Here is a 15914-nt window from a genome sequence, read left to right as displayed (position 1 = left end):
AGACACATGAAAGTGCTTTCTAATGGATATTATCAGTAAGCGAAGATGAACCAGCAGAACTGAACTTAAACTGCTTAAAAGTTTCTAACTTGGATCAATTCTTACAAATGGACACTATAATATGAACTTGTGCAAAGTAAGAAATAACAGGATTATACCCTGTAAATTGAGACTTTTGTCAGGGTGTGAAAATATCTTAGTCTAACCAATTGCGCCACAGAGACACGTGAAAGTGCTTTCTAATGGATATTATCAGTAAGCGAAGATGAACCAGCAGAACTGAACTTAAACTGCTTAAAAGTTTCTAACTTGGATCATTTCTTACAAATGGACACTATAATATGAACTTTTGCAAAGTAAGAAATAACAGGATTATACCCTGTAAATTGAGAATTTTGTCAGGGTGTGAAAATATCTTAGTCGTGATGGGGGCGAATCAATCCAGTTATAAAAGGGTTGAAATAGGGGGATTTCAGTTAGTCCAAGGATCCAAGTAAATGAGAACTTATTTGCAGTGTTATGAAAAATTCTGGTGATGTATTCACAATGATAGATGTGCCAAATTGTATTTAGAATAAAGATAGAGAATGGTGGTACTGAGTTTTTTCAATATAAAGCTATATGGCATTTGGTAGCACTCAAAATATGTGTTATAAATTTGTGGGTATACTTAGGAATATCAGAAATATAATGAGATAAAAGGGAATATGACAGGGAGTTGGGCATTAAAATTCCAATGAGAAGGTAAGTAAGACAATGTATCTCTGTCCACAATGGAAGTAAGTTGGGACAGTGCCACCAGATGTGGGACAGTTTCCTCAGCCCCACAAAGTCTCCAACACAATGGTGATAAAGAAGGAAACATTTTATGAAATCATTAAGGTACTAAATACCAACGATAATGGGATTTCACTAAACTTGAGGCTAATGGAAGTTTTTGAGATGTTATTTCTAAATGTAATCCAGTCCGCATTCTCCAGATAAGATTTTGCAACCAAAATTTGCTGCAATATATCAAGTGAAGAAAAACATTCCAGACCAAAATTCTTCACTGTTTTTATTTTCTTCTGATGCCCCAGAGGAATGCGGAGTGACATATAGTTGTCTTGAAAATTACATGCAAACAATTTGGGGTTGATTCAAAGAGCTGATACACCACATTTCCTGTGAGTAACTGACTATAAGCCACACTTATGGTAGCTCCAAACTTGCACCAATTTGTTGTAGCCCCATAATGCTGCATAAAAAAGTGATATTGTGTTACTAGGGGTCCAATTTCAACTGCTGTAACTGGTATTACTAGACATTTGCAAGGTAAATTACCCCCTTTTTAAATAATTGAATCCACTTCTCAGAATTAACCCAGTGGATCCCAGTATCTGGTATATATTAATAAATTTTTCTTATTCTTCTGGCTAAAAGTCACTGTGAATTTTTAGCTTATTCTCTATATCTTCTTAGAACTGATCACTTGTTTTCAATTTGTAAAGTTCTTTCTAGTATTATCTAACACTAGCTGGAAAGCCATGGATGTAGAGTTAGTAAAGTCATAGCTGTTAATTTCCATGTAAATTTGTGTATTGAGGTAAAATGATGACAAATGCCAGGTAAATTTCGTCAAATATAGAATCCTCCTGCCACAGAATAACAAATACTTAACACGTCCCTGGGTGGGCTTGAACCACCAACCTTTCAGTTAACAGCCGAACGCACTAACCAATTGCGCCACAGAGACACGTGAAAGTGCTTTCTAATGGATATTATCAGTAAGCGAAGATGAACCAGCAGAACTGAACTTAAACTACTTAAAAGTTTCAAACTTGGATCATTTCTTACAAATGGACACTATAATATGAACTTGTGCAAAGTAAGAAATAACAGGATTATATCCTGTGAATTGAGAATTTTGTCAGGGTGTGAAAATATCTTAGTCATGATGGGAGCGAATCAATCCAGTTATAAAAGGGTTGAAATAGGGGGATTTCAGTTAGTCCAAGGATCCAAGTATATGAGAACTTATTTGCAGTGTTATGAAAAATTCTGGTGATGTATTCACAATGATAGATGTGCCAAATTGTATTTATAATAAAGGTAGAGAATGGTGGAACTGAGTTTTTTCAATATAAAGCTATATGGCATTTGCTAGCACTTAAAATATGTGTTATAAATTTGTGGGTATACTTAGGAATATCAGAAATATAATGAGATAAAAGGGAATATGACAGGGAGTTGGGCATTAAAATTCCAATGAGAAGGTAAGTAAGACAATGTATCTCTGTCCACAATGAAAGTAAGTTGGGACAGTGCCACCAGATGTGGGACAGTTTCCTCAGCCCCACAAAGTCTCCAACACAATGGTGATAAAGAAGGAAACATTTTATGAAATCATTAAGGTACTAAATACCAACGATAATGGGATTTCACTAAACTTGAGGCTAATGGAAGTTTTTGAGATGTTATTTCTAAATGTAATCCAGTCCGCATTCTCCAGATAAGATTTTGCAACCAAAATTTGCTGCAATATATCAAGTGAAGAATAACATTCCAGACCAAAATTCTTCACTGTTTTTATTTTCTTCTGATGCCCCAGAGGAATGCGGAGTGACATATAGTTGTCTTGAAAATTACATGCAAACAATTTGGGGTTGCTTCAAAGAGCTGATCCACCACATTTCCTGTGAGTAACTGACTATAAGCCACACTTATGGTAGCTCCAAACTTGCACCAATTTGTTGTAGCCCCATAATGCAGCATAAAAAAGTGATATTGTGTTACTAGGGGTCAAATTTCAACTGCTGTAACTGGTATTACTAGACATTTGCAAGGTAACTTACCCCCTTTTTAAATAATTGAATCCACTTCTCAGAATTAACCCAGTGGATCCCAGTATCTGGTATATATTAAAAAAAATTTCTTATTCTTCTGGCTAAAAGTCACTGTGAATTTTTAGCTTATTCTCTATATCTTCTTAGAACTGATCACTTGTTTTCAATTTGTAAAGTTCTTTCTAGTATTATCTAACACTAGCTGGAAAGCCATGGATGTAGAGTTAGTAAAGTCATAGCTGTTAATTTCCATGTAAGTTTGTGTATTGAGGTAAAATGAAGACAAATGCCTGGTAAATTTTGTCTAATACCACAAAATAACAAATACTAAACACGTTCCTGGGTGGTCTTGAACTACCAACCTTTTGGTTAACAGCCGAACGCGCTAACCAATTGCGCCACAGAGACACGTGAAAGTGCTTTCTAATGGATATTATCAGTAATGGAAGATGAACCAGCAGAACTGAACTTAAACTGCATAAAAGTTTCTAACTTGGATCATTTCTTACAATATCAAAAATATAATGAGATAAAAGGGAATATGACAGGGAGTTGGGCATTAAAATTCCAATGAGAAGGTAAGTAAGACAATGTATCTCTGTCCACAATGGAAGTAAGTTCGGACAGTGCCACCAGATGTGGGACAGTTTCCTCAGCCCCACAAAGTCTCCAACACAATGGTGATAAATAAGGAAACATTTTATGAAATCATTAACGTACTAAATACCAACGATAATGGGATTCCACTAAACTTGAGGCTAATGGATGTTTTTGAGATGTTATCTCTAAATGTAATCCAGTCCTCTTGGTGTGAGTGGTGTAAATGCTTTTAACATCAAAGGGGAATTAGATCAAATGGTAGAGTGCTCGCTTAGCATGCGAGAGGTAGTGGGATCGATGCCTGCATGCTCCAGATAATATTTTGGAACCAAAATTTGCTGCAATATATCAAGTGAAGAATAACATTCCTGACCAAAATTCTTCACTGTTTTTATTTTCTTCTGATGCCCCAGAGGAATGCTGAGTTACATATAGTAGTCTTGAAAATGACATGCAAACAATTTGGGGTTGATTCAAAGAGCTGATACACCATATTTAATGTGAGTAACTGACTATAAGCCACACTTATGGTAGCTCCAAACTTGCACCAATTTGTTGTAGCACCATATGCTGTATAAAAAAGTGATATTGTGTTACTAGGGGTCCAATTTCAACTGCTGTAACTGGTGTTACTATACTGTTGCAAGGTTAACTTACCCCCTTTGTAAATAATTGAATCAACTTCTCAGAATTAACCTAGTGGATCCCAGTATCTGGTATATATTAATACATTTTTCTTATTCTTCTGGCTAAAAGTCACTGTGAATTTTTAGCTTATTCTCTATATCTTCTTAGGACTGATCACTTGTTTTCAATTTGTAAAGTTCTTTCTATTATTATCTAACACTAGCTGGAAAGCCATGGATGTAGAGTTAGTAAAGTCATAGCTGATAATTTCCAGGTAAGTTTGTGTATTGAGGTAAAATGATGACAAATGCCAGGTAAATTTCGTCAAATATAGAATCCTCCTGAAACAGAAAAACAAATAATAAACACGTCCCTGGGTGGGCTTGACCCACCAACCTTTCAGTTAACAGCCGAACGTGCTAACCAATTGCGCCACAGAGACACGTGAAAGTGCTTTCTAATGGATATTATCAGTAAGCGAAGATGAACCAGCAGAACTGAACTTAAACTGCATAAAAGTTTCTAACTTGGATCATTTCTTACAAATGGACACTATAATATGAACTTGTGCAAAGTAAGAAATAACAGGATTATACCCTGTAAATTGAGAATTTTGTCAGGGTGTGAAAATATCTTAGTCGTGATGGGGGCGAATCAATCCAGTTATAAAAGGGTTGAATTAGGGGGGATTTCAGTTAGTCCAAGGATCCAAGTATATGAGAACTTATTTGCAGTGTTATGAAAAATTCTGGTGATGTATTCACAATGATAGATGTGCCAAATTGTATTTATAATAAAGATAGAGAATGGTGGAACTGAGTTTTTTCAATATAAAGCTATATGGCATTTGGTAGCACTCAAAATATGTGTTATAAATTTGTGGGTATACTTAGGAATATCAGAAATATAATGAGATAAAAGGGAATATGACACGGAGTTGGGCATTAAAATTCCATTGAGAAGGTAAGTAAGACAATGTATCTCTGTCCACAATGGAAGTAAGTTGGGACAGTGCCACCAGATGTGGGACAGTTTCCTCAGCCCCACAAAGTCTCCAACACAATGGTGATAAATAAGGAAACATTTTATGAAATCATTAAGGTACTAAATACCAACGATAATGGGATTCCACTAAACTTGAGGCTAATGGATGTTTTTGAGATGTTATCTCTAAATGTAATCCAGTCCTCTTGGTGTGAGTGGTGTAAATGATTTTAACATCAATGGGTAATTAGCTCAAATGGTAGAGTGCTCGCTTAGCATGCGAGAGGTAGTGGGATCGATGCCTGCATTCTCCAGATAATATTTTGGAACCAAAATTTGCTGCAATATATCAAGTGAAGAATAACATTCCTGACCAAAATTCTTCACTGTTTTTATTTTCTTCTGATGCCCCAGAGGAATGCGGAGTGACATATAGTTGTCTTGAAAATTACATGCAAACAATTTGGGGTTGATTCAAAGAGCTGATACACCACATTTCCTGTGAGTAACTGACTATAAGCCACACTTAAGGTAGCTCCAAACTTGCACCAATTTGTTGTAGCCCCATAATGCTGCATAAAAAAGTGATATTGTGTTACTAGGGGTCAAATTTCAACTGATGTAACTGGTATTACTAGACATTTGCAAGGTTAACTTACCCCCTTTTTAAATAATTGAATCCACTTCTCAGAATTAACCCAGTGGATCCCAGTATCTGGTATATATTAAAAAAAATTTCTTATTCTTCTGGCTAAAAGTCACTGTGAATTTTTAGCTTATTCTCTATATCTTCTTAGAACTGATCACTTGTTTTCAATTTGTAAAGTTCTTTCTAGTATTATCTAACACTAGCTGGAAAGCCATGGATGTAGAGTTAGTAAAGTCATAGCTGTTAATTTCCATGTAAGTTTGTGTATTGAGGTAAAATGAAGACAAATGCCTGGTAAATTTTGTCTAATACCACAAAATAACAAATACTAAACACGTTCCTGGGTGGTCTTGAACTACCAACCTTTTGGTTAACAGCCGAACGTGCTAACCAATTGCGCCACAGAGACACGTGAAAGTGCTTTCTAATGGATATTATCAGTAATGGAAGATGAACCAGCAGAACTGAACTTAAACTGCATAAAAGTTTCTAACTTGGATCATTTCTTACAATATCAAAAATATAATGAGATAAAAGGGAATATGACAGGGAGTTGGGCATTAAAATTCCAATGAGAAGGTAAGTAAGACAATGTATCTCTGTCCACAATGGAAGTAAGTTGGGACAGTGCCACCAGATGTGGGACAGTTTCCTCAGCCCCACAAAGTCTCCAACACAATGGTGATAAATAAGGAAACATTTTATGAAATCATTAAGGTACTAAATACCAACGATAATGGGATTCCACTAAACTTGAGGCTAATGGATGTTTTTGAGATGTTATCTCTAAATGTAATCCAGTCCTCTTGGTGTGAGTGGTGTAAATGCTTTTAACATCAAAGGGGAAATAGATCAAATGGTAGAGTGCTTGCTTAGCATGCGAGAGGTAGTGGGATCGATGCCTGCATTCTCCAGATAATATTTTGGAACCAAAATTTGCTGCAATATATCAAGTGCAGAATAACATTCCTGACCAAAATTCTTCACTGTTTTTATTTTCTTCTGATGCCCCAGAGGAATGCAGAGTTACATATAGTAGTCTTGAAAATTACATGCAAACAATTTGGGGTTGATTCAAAGAGCTGATACACCATATTTAATGTGAGTAACTGACTATAAGCCACACTTATGGTAGCTCCAAACTTGCACCAATTTGTTGTAGCACCATATTCTGTATAAAAAAGTGATATTGTGTTACTAGGGGTCCAATTTCAACTGCTGTAACTGGTGTTACTATACTGTTGCAAGGTTAACTTACCCCCTTTGTAAATAATTGAATCAACTTCTCAGAATTAACCCAGTGGATCCCAGTATCTGGTATATATTAATACATTTTTTCTTATTCTTCTGGCTAAAAGTCACTGTGAATTTTTAGCTTATTCTCTATATCTTCTTAGGACTGATCACTTGTTTTCAATTTGTAAAGTTCTTTCTATTATTATCTAACACTAGCTGGAAAGCCATGGATGTAGAGTTAGTAAAGTCATAGCTGATAATTTCCAGGTAAGTTTGTGTATTGAGGTAAAATGATGACAAATGCCAGGTAAATTTCGTCAAATATAGAATCCTCCTGAAACAGAAAAACAAATAATAAACACGTCCCTGGGTGGGCTTGACCCACCAACCTTTCAGTTAACAGCCGAACGTGCTAACCAATTGCGCCACAAAGACACGTGAAAGTGCTTTCTAATGGATATTATCAGTAAGCGAAGATGAACCAGCAGAACTGAACTTAAACTGCATAAAAGTTTCTAACTTGGATCATTTCTTACAAATGGACACTATAATATGAACTTGTGCAAAGTAAGAAATAACAGGATTATACCCTGTAAATTGAGAATTTTGTCAGGGTGTGAAAATATCTTAGTCGTGATGGGGGCGAATCAATCCAGTTATAAAAGGGTTGAATTAGGGGGGATTTCAGTTAGTCCAAGGATCCAAGTATATGAGAACTTATTTGCAGTGTTATGAAAAATTCTGGTGATGTATTCACAATGATAGATGTGCCAAATTGTATTTATAATAAAGATAGAGAATGGTGGAACTGAGTTTTTTCAATATAAAGCTATATGGCATTTGGTAGCACTCAAAATATGTGTTATAAATTTGTGGGTATACTTAGGAATATCAGAAATATAATGAGATAAAAGGGAATATGACAGGGAGTTGGGCATTAAAATTCCAATGAGAAGGTAAGTAAGACAATGTATCTCTGTCCACAATGGAAGTAAGTTGGGACAGTGCCACCAGATGTGGGACAGTTTCCTCAGCCCCACAAAGTCTCCAACACAATGGTGATAAAGAAGGAAACATTTTATGAAATCATTAAGGTACTAAATACCAACGATAATGGGATTTCACTAAACTTGAGGCTAATGGATGTTTTTGAGATGTTATCTCTAAATGTAATCCAGTCCTCTTGGTGTGAGTGGTGTAAATGCTTTTAACATCAAAGGGGAATTAGCTCAAATGGTAGAGTGCTCGCTTAGCATGCGAGAGGTAGTGGGATCGATGCCCGCTTTCTCCAGATAATGTTTTGGAACCAAAATTTGCTGCAATATATCAAGTGAAGAATAACATTCCTGACCAAAATTCTTCACTGTTTTTATTTTCTTCTGATGCCCCAGAGGAATGCAGAGTTACATATAGTTGTCTTGAAAATTACATGCAAACAATTTGGGGTTGATTCAAAGAGCTGATACACCACATTTAATGTGAGTAACTGACTATAAGCCACACTTATGGTAGCTCCAAACTTGCACCAATTTGTTGTAGCACCATATGCTGTATAAAAAAGTGATATCGGGTTGCTAGTCGTCCAATTTCAACTGCTGTAACTGGTGTTACTATACTGTTGCAAGGTTAACTTACCCCCTTTGTAAATAATTGAATCAACTTCTCAGAATTAACCTAGTGGATCCCAGTATCTGGTATATATTAATACATTTTTCTTATTCTTCTGGCTAAAAGTCTCTGTGAATTTTTAGCTTATTCTCTATATCTTCTTAGGACTGATCACTTGTTTTCAATTTTGTAAAGTTCTTTCTATTATTATCTAACACTAGTTGGAAAGCCATGGATGTAGAGTTAGTAAAGTCATAGCTGTTAATTTCCATGTAAGTTTGTGTATTGAGGTAAAATGAAGACAAATGTCTGGTAAATTTCGTCAAATAAAGAATCCTCCTGCCACAGAATAACAAATACTAAACACGTCCCTGGGTGGGCTTGAACCACCAACCTTTCAGTTAACAGCCGAACGCGCTAACCAATTGCGCCACAGAGACACGTGAAAGTATTTTCTAATGGATATTATCAGTAAGCGAAGATGAACCAGCAGAACTGAACTTAAACTGCTTAAAAGTTTCTAACTTGGATCATTTCATACAAATGGACACTATAATATGAACTTGTGCAAAGTAAGAAATAACTGGATTATACCCTGTAAATTGAGAATTTTGTCAGGGTGTGAAAATAACTTAGTCGTGATGGGGGCGAATCAATCCAGTTATAAAAGGGTTGAAATAGGGGGATTTCAGTTAGTCCAAGGATCCAAGTATATGAGAACTTATTTGCAGTGTTATGAAATATTCTGGTGATGTATTCACAATGATAGATGTGCCAAATTATATTTATAATAAAGATAGAGAATGGTGGAACTGAGTTTTTTCAATATAAAGCTATATGGCATTTGGTAGCACTCAAAATATGTGTTATAAATTTGTGGGTATACTTAGGAATATCAGAAATATAATGAGATAAAAGGGAATATGACAGGGAGTTGGGCATTAAAATTCCAATGAGAAGGTAAGTAAGACAATGTATCTCTGTCCACAATGGAAGTAAGTTTCGGACAGTGCCACCAGATGTGGGACAGTTTCCTCAGCCCCACAAAGTCTCCAACACAATGGTGATAAAGAAGGAAACATTTTATGAAATCAATAAGGTACTAAATACCAACGATAATGGGATTTCACTAAACTTGAGGCTAATGGAAGTTTTTGAGATGTTATTTCTAAATGTAATCCAGTCCGCATTCTCCAGATAAGATTTTGCAACCAAAATTTGCTGCAATATATCAAGTGAAGAATAACATTCCAGACAAAAATTCTTCACTGTTTTTATTTTCTTCTGATGCCCCAGAGGAATGCGGAGTGACATATAGTTGTCTTGAAAATTACATGCAAACAATTTGGGGTTGCTTCAAAGAGCTGATACACCACATTTCCTGTGAGTAACTGACTATAAGCCACACTTAAGGTAGCTCCAAACTTGCACCAATTTGTTGTAGCCCCATAATGCTGCATAAAAAAGTGATATTGTGTTACTAGGGGTCAAATTTCAACTGCTGTAACTGGTATTACTAGACATTTGCAAGGTAACTTACCCCCTTTTTAAATAATTGAATCCACTTCTCAGAATTAACCCAGTGGATCCCAGTATCTGGTATATATTAAAAAAAATTTCTTATTCTTCTGGCTAAAAGTCACTGTGAATTTTTAGCTTATTCTCTATATCTTCTTAGAACTGATCACTTGTTTTCAATTTGTAAAGTTCTTTCTAGTATTATCTAACACTAGCTGGAAAGCCATGGATGTAGAGTTAGTAAAGTCATAGCTGTTAATTTCCATGTAAGTTTGTGTATTGAGGTAAAATGAAGACAAATGCCTGGTAAATTTTGTCTAATACCACAAAATAACAAATACTAAACACGTTCCTGGGTGGTCTTGAACTACCAACCTTTTGGTTAACAGCCGAATGCGCTAACCAATTGCGCCACAGAGACACGTGAAAGTGCTTTCTAATGGATATTATCAGTAATGGAAGATGAAGCAGCAGAACTGAACTTAAACTGCATAAAAGTTTCTAACTTGGATCATTTCTTACAATATCAAAAATATAATGAGATAAAAGGGAATATGACAGGGAGTTGGGCATTAAAATTCCAATGAGAAGGTAAGTAAGACAATGTATCTCTGTCCACAATGGAAGTAAGTTGGGACAGTGCCACCAGATGTGGGACAGTTTCCTCAGCCCCACAAAGTCTCCAACACAATGGTGATAAATAAGGAAACATTTTATGAAATCATTAACGTACTAAATACCAACGATAATGGGATTCCACTAAACTTGAGGCTAATGGATGTTTTTGAGATGTTATCTCTAAATGTAATCCAGTCCTCTTGGTGTGAGTGGTGTAAATGCTTTTAACATCAAAGGGGAATTAGATCAAATGGTAGAGTGCTCGCTTAGCATGCGAGAGGTAGTGGGATCGATGCCTGCATTCTCCAGATAATATTTTGGAACCAAAATTTGCTGCAATATATCAAGTGAAGAGTAACATTCCTGACCAAAATTCTTCACTGTTTTTATTTTCTTCTGATGCCCAAGAGGAATGCTGAGTTACATATAGTTGTTTAGAAAATTACATGCAAACAATTTGGGGTTGATTCAAAGAGCTGATACACCACATTTCCTGTGAGTAACTGACTATAAGCCACACTTATGGTAGCTCCAAACTTGCATCAATTTGTTGTAGCCCCATATGCTGCATAAAAAAGTGATATCGGGTTGCTAGTGGTCCAATTTCAACTGCTGTAACTGGTGTTACTATACTGTTGCAAGGTTAACTTACCCCCCATGTAAATAATTGAATCAACTTCTCAGAATTAACCCAGTGGATCCCAGTATCTGGTATATATTAATACATTTTTTTTATTCTTCTGGCTAAAAGTCACAGTGAATTTTAAGCTTATTCTCTATATCTTCTTAGGACTGATCACTTGTTTTCAATTTGTAAAGTTCTTTCTAGTATTATCTAACACTAGCTGGAAAGCCATGGATGTAGAGTTAGTAAATTCATAGCTGTTAATTTCCATGTAAGTTTGTGTATTGAGGTAAAATGAAGACAAATGCCGCGTAAATTTTGTCAAATACAGAATCCTCCTGCCACAGAATAACAAATACTAAACACGTCCCTTGGTGGGCTTGAGCCACCAACCTGTCGGTTAACAGCCGAACACACTAACCAATTGCACCACAGAGACACGTGAAAGTGCTTTCTAATGGATATTATCAGTAAGCGAAGATGAACCAGCAGAACTGAACTTAAACTGCTTAAAATTTTCTAACTTGGATCATTTCTTACAAATGGACACTATAATATGAACTTGTGCAAAGTAAGAAATAACAGGATTATACCCTGTGAATTGAGAATTTTGTCCGGGTGTGAAAATATCTTAGTCATGATGGGTGCGAATCAATCCAGTTATAAAAGGGTTGAAATAGGGGGATTTCAGTTAGTCCAAGGATCCAAGCATATGAGAACTTATTTGCAGTGTTATGAAAAATTCTAGTGATGTATTCACAATGATAGATGTGCCAAATTGTATTTATAATAAAGATAGAGAATGGTGGAACTGAGTTTTTTCAATATAAAGCTATATGGCATTTGGTAGCACTCAAAATATGTGTTATAAATTTGTGGGTATACTTAGGAATATCAGAAATATAATGAGATAAAAGGGAATATGACAGGGAGTTGGGCATTAAAATTCCTATGAGAAGGTAAGAAAGACAATGAATCTCTGTCCACAATGGAAGTAAGATGGGACAGTGCCACCAGATGTGGGACAGTTTCCTCAGCCGAACAAAGTCTCCAACACAATGATGATAAAGAAGGAAACATTTTATGAAATCATTAAGGTACTAAATACCAACGATAATGGGATTTCACTAAACTTGAGGCTAATGGATGTTTTTGAGATGTTATCTCTAAATGTAATCCAGTCCTCTTGGTGTGAGTGGTGTAAATGCTTTTAACATCAAAGGGGAATTAGCTCAAATGGTAGAGCGCTCGCTTAGCATGATCGATGCCCGCATTCTCCAGATAATATTTTGGAACCAAAATTTGCTTCAATATATCAACTGAAGAGTAACATTCCTGACCAAAATTCTTCACTGTCTTTATTTTCTTCTGATGCCCAAGAGGAATGCTGAGTTACATATAGTTGTTTTGAAAATTACATGCAAACAATTTGGGGTTGATTCAAAGAGCTGATACACCACATTTCCTGAGAGTAACTGACTATAAGCCACACTTATGGTAGCTCCAAACTTGCACCAATTTGTTGTAGCCCCATATGCTGCATAAAAAAGTGATATCGGGTTGCTAGTGGTCCAATTTCAACTGCTGTAACTGGTGTTACTATACTGTTGCAAGATTAACTTACCCCCTTTGTAAATAATTGAATCAACTTCTCAGAATGAACCCAGTGGATCCCAGTATCTGGTATATATTAATACATTTTTCTTATTCTTCTGGCTAAAAGTCACTGTGAATTTTTAGCTTATTCTCTATATCTTCTTAGAACTGATCACTTGTTTTCAATTTGTAAAGTTCTTTCTAGTATTATCTAACACTAGCTGTAAAGCCATGGATGTAGAGTTAGTAAAGTCATAGCTGTTAATTTCCATGTAAGTTTGTGTATTGAGGTAAAATGAAGACAAATGCCGCGTAAATTTTGTCAAATATAGAATCCTCCTGCCACAGAATAACAAATACTAAACACGTCATTGGGTGGGCTTGACCACCAACCTTTCGGTTAACAGCCAAACACGCTAACCAATTGCACCACAGAGACACTTGAAAGTGCTTTCTAATGGATATTATCAGTAAGCGAAGATGAACCAGCAGAACTGAACTTAAACTGCTTAAAAGTTTCTAACTTGGATAATTTCTTACAAATGGACACTATAATATGAACTTGTGCAAAGTAAGAAATAACAGGATTATACCCTGTGAATTGAGAATTTTGTCAGGGTATGAAAAAATCTTAGTCATGATGGGGGTTAATCAATCCAGTTATAAAAGGGTTGAAATAGGAGGATTTCAGTTAGTCCAAGGATCCAAGCATATGAGAACTTATTTGCAGTGTTATGAAAAATTCTGGTGATGTATTCACAATGATAGATGTGCCAAATTGTATTTATAATAAAGATAGAGAATGGTGGAACTGAGTTTTTTCAATATAAAGCTAAATGGCATTTGGTAGCACTCAAAATATGTGTTATAAATTTGTGGGTATACTTTGGAATATCAGAAATATAATGAGATAAAAGGGAATATGACAGGGAGTTGGGCATTAAAATTCCTATGAGAAGGTAAGTAAGACAATGTATCTCTGTCCACAATGGAAGTAAGTTGGGACAGTGCCACCAGATGTGGGACAGTTTCCTCAGCCCCACAAAGTCTCCAACACAATGGTGATAAAGAAGGAAACATTTTATGAAATCATTAAGGTACTAAATACCAACGATAATGGGATTTCACTAAAATTGAGGCTAATGGATGTTTTTGAGATGTTATTTCTAAATGTAATCCAGTCCGCATTCTCCAGATTAGATTTTGGAACCAAAATTTGCTGCAATATATCAAGTGATAAATAACATTCCTGACCAAAATTCTTCACTGTTTTTATTTTCTTCTGATGCCCCAGAGGAATGCGGAGTTACATATAGTTGTCTTGAAAATTACATGCAAACAATTTGGGGTTGATTCAAAGAGCTGATACACCACATTTCCTGTGAGTAACTGACTATAAGCCACACTTATGGTAGCTCCAAACTTGCACCAATTTGTTTTAGCCCCATAATGCTGCATAAAAAAGTGATATTGGGTTGCTAGGGGTCCAATTTCAACTGCTGTAACTGGTATTACTAGACTGTTGCAAGGGTAACTTACCCCCTTTTTAAATAATTGAATCCACTTCTCAGAATTAACCCAGTGGATCCCAGTATCTGGTATATATTAATAATTTTTTCTTATTCTTCTGGCTAAAAGTCACTGTGAATTTTTAGCTTATTCTCTATATCTTCTTAGGACTGATCACTTGTTTTCAATTTGTAACGTTCTTTCTAGTATTTTCTAACACTAGCTGTAAAGCCATGGATGTAGAGTTAGTAAAGTCATAGCTGTTAATTTCCATGTAAGTTTGTGTATTGAGGTAAAATGAAGACAAATGCCTAGTAATTTTTGTCAAATACAGAATCTTCCTGCCAAAGAATAACAAATACTAAACAAGTCCCTGGGTGGGCTTGAACCACCAACCTTTCGGTTAACAGCCGAACGCACTAACCAATTACGCCACAGAGACACATGAATGTACTTTCTAATGGATATTATCAGTAAGGGAAGATGAACCAGCAGAGCTGAACTTAAACTGTTTAAAAGTTTCTAACTTGGATCATTTCTTACAAATGGACACTATAATATGAACTTGTGCAAAGTAAGACATAACAGGATTATACCCTGTGAATTGAGAATTTTGTCCGGGTGTGAAAATATCTTAGTCATGATGGGGGCAAATCAATCCAGTTATAAAAGGGTTGAAATAGGGGGATTTCAGTTAGTCCAAGGATCCAAGCATATGAGAACTTATTTGCAGTGTTATGAAAAATTCTGGTGATGTATTCACAATGATAGATGTGCCAAATTGTATTTATAATAAAGATAGAGAATGGTGGAACTGAGTTTTTTCAATATAAAGCTATATGGCATTTGGTAGCACTCAAAATATGTGTTATAAATTTGTGGGTATACTTAGGAATATCAGAAATATAATGAGATAAAAGGGAATATGACAGGGAGTTGGGCATTAAAATTCCTATGAGAAGGTAAGAAAGACAATGAATCTCTGTCCACAATGGGAGTAAGTTGGGACAGTGCCACCAGATGTGGGACAGTTTCCTCAGCCCCACAAAGTCTCCAACACAATGGTGATAAAGAAGGAAACATTTTATGAAATCATTAAGGTACTAAATACCAACGATAATGGGATTTCACTAAACTTGAGGCTAATGGATGTTTTTGAGATGTTATCTCTAAATGTAATCCAGTCCTCTTGGTGTGAGTGGTGTAAATGCTTTTAACACCAAAGGGGAAATAGCTCAAATGGTAGAGCACTCGTTTAGCATGCGAGAGGTAGCGGGATCGATGCCCACATTCTCCAGATAATATTTTGGAACCAAAATTTGCTTCAATATATCAACTGAAGAGTAACATTCCTGACCAAAATTCTTCACTGTTTTTATTTTCTTCTGATGCCCAAGAGGAATGCTGAGTTACATATAGTTGTTTTGAAAATTACATGCAAACAATTTGGGGTTGATTCAAAGAGCTGATACTCCACATTTCCTGAGAGTAACTGACTATAAGCCACACTTATGGAAGC

General features: G+C 35.8%; 3 non-coding genes across 3 annotated transcripts; all 3 read right to left on the bottom strand.

The window, feature by feature from the left end:
- Positions 1 to 1661: 1661 nt before the first annotated feature.
- Positions 1662 to 1735, bottom strand: TRNAN-GUU (transfer RNA asparagine (anticodon GUU)). Its single transcript has one exon. It is a non-coding gene; the product is annotated as a tRNA-Asn (tRNA).
- Positions 1736 to 8895: 7160 nt separating this feature from the next.
- On the bottom strand, positions 8896 to 8969 carry TRNAN-GUU (transfer RNA asparagine (anticodon GUU)). Its single transcript has one exon. It is a non-coding gene; the product is annotated as a tRNA-Asn (tRNA).
- A 5794-nt stretch (positions 8970 to 14763) lies between these two features.
- Positions 14764 to 14837, bottom strand: TRNAN-GUU (transfer RNA asparagine (anticodon GUU)). Its single transcript has one exon. It is a non-coding gene; the product is annotated as a tRNA-Asn (tRNA).
- Positions 14838 to 15914: the final 1077 nt, after the last annotated feature.

Source organism: Taudactylus pleione, unplaced genomic scaffold, assembly GCF_031769625.1.
Source record: "Taudactylus pleione unplaced genomic scaffold, aTauple2 ptg000174l, whole genome shotgun sequence".
Taxonomy (NCBI): Eukaryota; Metazoa; Chordata; class Amphibia; order Anura; family Myobatrachidae; genus Taudactylus; species Taudactylus pleione.
This window is presented reverse-complemented; position numbering and strand designations above follow the sequence as displayed.